This window comes from Vicia villosa, unplaced genomic scaffold, assembly GCF_029867415.1.
Source record: "Vicia villosa cultivar HV-30 ecotype Madison, WI unplaced genomic scaffold, Vvil1.0 ctg.000509F_1_1, whole genome shotgun sequence".
Classification (NCBI taxonomy): Eukaryota; Viridiplantae; Streptophyta; class Magnoliopsida; order Fabales; family Fabaceae; genus Vicia; species Vicia villosa.
The window spans coordinates 59,730-65,729 of record NW_026705242.1 but is presented as its reverse complement, the minus strand read 5'-3'; positions in this window follow the sequence as shown (position 1 = coordinate 65,729).

Here is a 6,000-nt window from a genome sequence, read left to right as displayed (position 1 = left end):
ATCCGCCTCATTCTCCTGTTCTTGGTTATCAGCCCCAGCAGTGGCACCTGCATCTGCACCTGTATCACCACCTGCACCCCCCCCCAACAGGAAAAGGGTTGATCTCCGGCCAACCGCAGTAAGTGAAATAGCTTTCCCTGGTTGGGAAAGTTCTCTCTTCAGGGGCCGCAGACAGGTTCCTGAATTGTTGCTGCATAGCATCGTGCAGAAAGATCTAGGACCTCTGATTTGCTTCAAACATAGCAGAATAATAATGATGGGCTACCAGAGGGTCAAAAGGGGCTGCACTACCCTGGGGGTGTGCTGCAGAAACAGAAGGTCCAGCTGGAGGAGGATCGGTTGCTTGATCCCTGTAGTATGGCTTTGCACAAAACCTGTCAATATAAACATCATCAATAAAAGTGTTAATAACGTGATGTCCCTGTCCAGGAATTTCCACTCCGGCTTCTTTACAAAGCCCCATAATCAATCCAGGTAGTGGCAACACACATTGGGCATTAATGCCATGTTGTGTGTCACTCAATGCAGCTCGTCGCAATTCATTCGAGAGAATGAAGGCGACATCAACAGTATTTTCCGTCATGATCGTGGTTATTAAGAAAGCCACATCAAGAGGAATGGTGGTGACATGAGTCCTTGGCCGGATGTTGTAGAGGATCACCGATAGAATTCCCCGTGCTTGAATACTCAGATCCTTCCTGTTGTAATGGGTTGGGTTCCCTTGCCGACTAAGCTCTGGTCCTCGCCCCCTAGTACAAATTGTCTCCGTCATCATCTCCACCATGTTGGCACAATTGTTGACATTCTGCCGGTAGAAGCATTTTTCATCCTCACCCAATTGGAGTGGTTCCCCTAAGAATTCACTGATTGACTCTCTGTCGAACGCCACAGTTTTGCCTCTCACATAGGACTGATATGAATAAGCGACAGATTCATCAGTAGTCTTGATGGCATTGGCATAAAATTCCTTGACTATGTCGTAGTCAATTACAGTGTGTGGTTCAAACACCTTTTCCCAATTCCTATTTTCCAGAAAACCCCACATATTAGCATAAGGACCATCTTCATCTCCCCGAGGTACAACAACTTTCTCAGCCAAGATGGTTCTGGACCCCAGAATCTTGAACCTGTCGGCTTGAGCCCGACCTAAAAACTTTTCGGATTGGTTGGCCGTAGCACGCGATCCGCGAGGACCTGAACTTGTTGACTTTGTGCGCACTCGCTTGGCTGGATTCATCTGCAATTACCACCACAAATAACAAGCCATAGATAGGGTTAGCAAAAATTATCAATGTTAAAAAATTCTCCAGCCGCGGCGCGACTGCGGGGTACCGCGGCGCGGCTGCGGCGCAACTGAAAGGGTTTGCCTGCTATGGGTCATTCTTTCAGCCCCTAACCCTCTTTCATTTGAAGCAGATACGACCTCAGAACCACAAATCGAAGTTGTATACCCTAGGGTTTGCACAAAAAACATCATTGGATTCCTAATATTGAAGATTGGAGTTTACCTATTGATAGGCTAACATTACCAGAACACAATACCGAAGAATGAGATACATACCTTGCTGTCGAATGAGTAACGATGAAAGATAGTGAACTGGGTGAATGAATGGAGCTCTGACCCAGAATTTGCGTTTTGGGGCTTGGGAGTTGTAAAAGATAGAAAGTGGGGAAAGTGGGTGTTTTCAAAATAAAACCTATTTTTGGCCCTGCACCACGGCGCGCAAGATTAATCCCGCGACGCGCAAATATCTCTGTTTGGCGTCGCGGCGCGCACTTAATGCCTGCGACGCGGTCTTTTTAAAAAAATTTGACTTTTTGCTGCTTGTTTCCCCACTTCACTCTTTTGTAACTTCCCTTGTGCTGATGGCACTGATTGATGATAACCCATATAAACATAAAAGATGAAATTAAAAGAAAACTACTTAAAATAAAAGATGCTTACTCTGTTGGGTTGCCTCCCAACAAGCGCTTCGTTTAACGTCGCATGGCTCGACGGTTAAACTCCTTTGACTAGGAGTTCAAAAGTGAGATTGTGAACACTTCTCTATCAAACTCTCCCCCAAGGTAGCTTTTCAACCGTTCTCCATTAACGGTCCAACTGTCTTTAGTCTTACCATCTTCGATAGTAATGGCCCCGTAAGGTTTAATTTCCTTAATTATGAACGGCCCTGACCACTTAGACTTCAATTTGCCTGGGAAGAGCCTGAGCCTGGAGTTGAATAGTAATACAAGGTCGCCCACCTTGAACTCTTTCTTTTTGATTCTCTTATCATGGTACCTTTTCATATTTTCCTTATACATTTTATTAGATTCATATGCTAGGTACCTGAATTCCTCAAGTTCATGGAGTTGATTCTTCCTCTTCTTATACGCCAAACTATCATCTCTATTGAAGAAACGTAAGGCCCATAGTGCTTTGTGCTCCACCTCCACCGGTAAATGACATGCCTTACCATAAACCATTTGAAAAGGTGATGCACCAGTTGGCGCTTTGTATGCTGTCCTATATGCCCACAATGCATCGTCTATCCTTACCGACCAGTCTTTACGGGACTCTGACACCGTCTTCTCGAGAATGTTCTTGATTGCTCGATTTGAAATTTCTGCTTGGCCGTTGGTTTGGGGATGATAAGGTGAAGCTATCTTGTGGTTGATATGATATTTGTCCAGCACTTTTGCCACCTGTTCATTAACAAAATGAGATCCACCATCGCTTATGATCACTCTAGGCATGCCAAAACGTGTGAATATGTTACGGTTTAAAAATTTTAGCACCGTTTTGGCATCCGCCTTTGGTGTAGCGATGGCTTCGACCCACTTGGAAACATAATCCACTACAACTAGAATATATTCGTTAGTAAAAGAAGGAAGAAATGGCCCCATAAAATCGATACCCCAGCAATCAAAAACTTCTACTTCAATGATGGTTTGAAGTGGCATCTCATCCCGTTTACTTATCCCACCAACTCTTTGACATTTGTCACAACTCTTTGCATGGTGATGGGCGTCTTTGAAAATCGTTGGCCAGAAAAATCCGGATTGGAGGACCTTTGTTGCCGTCCTCCATCCATTAAAATGACCACCACTCGGTGAATTATGGCAATGCCACAAGATTTGTTGGGCTTCTTCTTCAGTAACACATCTCCTTAGAATTCCATCCTTACCTATCTTGAACAAGTATGGGTCGTCCCACACATAGTACTTTGCATCGGCTAACAACTTTTTCTTTTTGTTCCAGTCAAAGTCCTCCGGTATCATACCGGTTGCTTTATGATTAGCCAAGTCGACGAACCATGGTCTTGTTTGTATTTCAAAAAGTTGTTCATCCGGGAATGTCTCATTTATTTCAGCTTCTTGGTTGGTGACATTTACATTGACCAACCGGGATAAATGATCTATGTAATACGGTGAACTGACTTTTTATCGATCGAAATGTCGCGGTTAAGCATGAGTCGCCACCGACTTTTATTTTATCCAAACTAAATCGGAAAGGCTAAAAGAAACAAAAAAAAACCTTTTAAAGAAATCTGAGTTCGGGGGGTAATTTATGCAAAGGGAAAGTGTAAGGCACCCTTTGCATCCATGGTTTTCCATGGGCTCTTAATTGCTTTGCTCGCTCGTTTTCAGAAAATGTAGATGAAAGAGGAAAAAATGGACTTTAGCTCGTAAAATGAGCGTAGCCAGTTTTTGAAGAATTTTGAGAAAGAATATAGAAAGTAGAGCATGGCAAGGCAATTAGGGGCAATTACCTTAAACTCAGATGATAGGTCTCTTTTTAGCCTTTCAGAATGAAAGGGTCAATCCTTGCCATAAGAGGGCAGGAAGCCTTTCGTTTGGAGGTAGAAGGGTCGTCGAATTATCATTCGCTCAAAGACTGACCCATGCCATAAAGGGGCAGGTAGTCTAAGAGGAAGGATCAGAATAGCCTTTTTTCGTAGGCAACCAGAAGATACCTCAGCCTTTTCCGTAGGCAACTTTCGAGGGTCGAGGTCATGTTAGTGTATCGAAGGCAGCATCATTTAGGGTCGCATGACCTATATTTATCGAGGCAGCATGACTGAGGTATCCTCGTATTCGAGGGACATGGCTTATTCTGCAAAAAACACAAAGGCAACAGGCAACAAGGCGACAGACAACAGGCAACAGAGAGGTTACCCAAAAGTGTGCGTGTGTGCACCAATCATGTGATTATATTCAAATATATTATCTTGTAAATTTAGTGATTCTATGTTCAATTCAAAGGTTGCACTCCCTAGGATTACTAACCACGCATTTAAACAATATAATCAAAACAGATATGGGGGAGGGAAATTGTAACCAGCGGATCCCTTAACAGGGTTTGACATAAGTAATAATAAACAAAGAAACATACCAAGGTTAGGGTTTTAGGGTTACCAAACTCGTAGCTTCGACGATCATCAAACCCTGAAAATTGGAAAGGAAGAATAAACAGAAGAGGGTGAGTGTATGGCTAATTCAGTGAGAATTAGAGTTAACTCTAACTTAATAAAAAATGTCAAAGAAAAATTAAATATGAATAAGAACTTAGCTTCGAATTTGATCTGATATGGTTGGCGGTCGGAGGAAGCCTCAGGGTTAACCTGGATGCTAGAATCAGGTGTGGTCGCATCTTGAAGGTTCATCATGGAACTGCAGGCTCTGAAGCGTTGGATTAATCCATGCATGCATGAGCAAACTATGAATATCTGCAAAACAGTCTGATGCTCGCAATGGTAGTACCTCGCAAAAACAAGAAAATGGTAGTAAAAATACATAAATAATAGATGAATGAAATAATGGTAAAAATTGCTAACAAATATCAATTAAGATTAATTAAGAAAAAAAAAGAGATAATTACATCTAAGTTCTAAAAGAAATTATAAAATTACTAATCATAGTTTCGTTTTCTTTTATAAGAAAGGAAAAAAAAAGAATGGTTAATCTAACTATAAATATATAAATATAAATTTTTTAATCATAGTAAGGAAATTTATTTGACTTTTTTTCAAACTAGTAACAAACCCGTGCGTCCGCACGGGTTCTGGAACGGGACGCGCATTTGTTTCAGATGTACTTTTAATAGAAAAATATCTGGTTATCCGTAAAAAGTAAATAATTGAATGTATAATTAATAAAAAAAATATTTTGATTAGTAACTTCATGTCCCGTTAATAATTAATATTTTGATCAATAATTCCATGTCCTGTTAATAATCAATATAATAAGAATGTAAAAAAGAAAAACAAATTTTTTTAACTTAAAGAGCTTATTGATATATGGATTAAAAAATAAAATTATTTGGATTAAAAAAACTTGTTCCCATTTATTAAAAAAATATATTAAAGTTTAGTCATTAATTTAAAAATAACACTTGTCATAAATAATATATTTCCTCTGTCTCAAAATGATTGTCAATTTGGCGTGTGTCTGTTTTTTCATCTAAGCAAACGCCACCGCACGTCCAAGCTAATGCTACAATTTGTAGCTTCTAAACATATACTTAATGACAAGTGGACGTGAAAATTGGAATGGAAACGCCAAACCAAACATATATTTAGATTAATATTAATAAAAAAATGGATAGTATTTGGTGTCAAACCTTGGTGTCAATTGATTCATTCCCTTTAAAAAAAATACTATTAACAAACTCATGCGTTCGCACAGATTCTGATATGGGACGTGCAATTGTTTCAGATGTATATTTTTTAATAGAAAAATGTCTGGTACCCGTGAAAAAATAATAATTGAATGTATAGAAAAATGTCTGGTACCCGTAAAAAAATAATAATTGAATGTTTAGAAAAGTGTCTGGTACCCGTGAAAAAAATTGAATATATAAAAAATGTCTGGTACTCGTGAAAAAATAATAATTGAATATATAGAAAAATGTTCGGTACCCTTGAAAAATAATAATTTAACGTATAGAAAAATGTCTCGTACCTTTAAAAACATTTAGATCAATAAGATTTTTTAATCTAAAATATGTGAATGATAGAA